Here is a 1227-nt window from a genome sequence, read left to right as displayed (position 1 = left end):
TACCTTCCCACCGAAGCGGCACCTATTTATCTACTTGCAATGTCTTGCTTTCGAACTGCTAGGTTGGCAGGAGCTGGAACTAGAGACGGGAGCTCACTCCGTCATGCGGCGCACTCGGGTCTCGAACTGCTGAACTACCGACCTTCCACAGCCTGCAGTTCAGCGTCTTAACCACTTGAGCCACCGCAGCTCCTTGGTGCAGATAAGTATAGCCAGGTATTACTGGATGGGAAGAAGGAGACAACACCTCAGGGAGGCCACACATGGATGCCCGCTACCTCAGCCGAAAGCCTGGTGGAACGGCTCCATCTTACAGGCCCTGAGGAACAGGGCCCTGATCTCAGTGGGGAGCATGTTCCACCAGGCAGGGGCAGGGGCAGGGGCAGGGGGAAAAAATAGACAGAGAGCTGCCCTCCTATTTCCCAGACCACTGGTTCCTGAAAAGACCTCCATATCTCTTCCGTAGGAACCAGCGCTTGAGCAAGTGCTCACAGCCTCTCATCAGGATCCCAGCCCACCCCCATGTCCCAGGTCAACTCAGCCAACCCCTCTTTTGACATTCCACCTCTTCCTATGAGGTCAGCGTGCCGCTCGCTCAACAATGGCTTCACTTGGTGATGCCATCAGAGGGGCTGTGGGCAAAGTCTCCTCTCCGAGCCAGCCAGTGGGTGACTGTGGAGAGGGTGGTGGATGTTGGAGATCAGTTGCCCCCCAACATTTTGGAATGTGCCGAAACTGTGCCAAAATTGTGGATTGTGCCGAAACGTTCATTTGTTAGTTTGGTTTAGGACCAGGCTAGTTTACCCTATTTGCTGATAGGGCTTTCTTTGTACGTGATATTTGTCATCAGTTTCTCCTAGAAGAGGGAGACAGCTGAATTTAGGTATTCTAGAAAGGGTGGTATTTGTATGCTGTTGGTCGATTGTGGATTTGGAATTAGGTGGACGGACAGCTGAATTATGGGAATAGATTAAACGTTTCCAATATGCTTCATTTCACTGTATTTCTGCATTGCCTGGGAAAAGCCATCAACCAGGTAGGCGACTAGACAGAACTAGGTTTTCAAGTCTGTTTGCTTGGTTTTGGAAAGGCTTTGGCAAGGGTGGTGAGCAGTGTTCCCTCTAAGCTGAGTTAGTGTGAGCTAGCTCACAGTTTTTTAGCCTCCGGCTCACACATTTTTGGCTTCGCTCAGGAGGGAGGGCTCCAGAGCAAACTAATTTATGCAGG

Source organism: Gekko japonicus, unplaced genomic scaffold (assembly GCF_001447785.1).
Source record: "Gekko japonicus isolate JY-2015 unplaced genomic scaffold, Gekko_japonicus_V1.1 scaffold1922, whole genome shotgun sequence".
NCBI lineage: Eukaryota > Metazoa > Chordata > Lepidosauria > Squamata > Gekkonidae > Gekko > Gekko japonicus.
Note: the sequence above shows the minus strand (reverse complement) of the source record.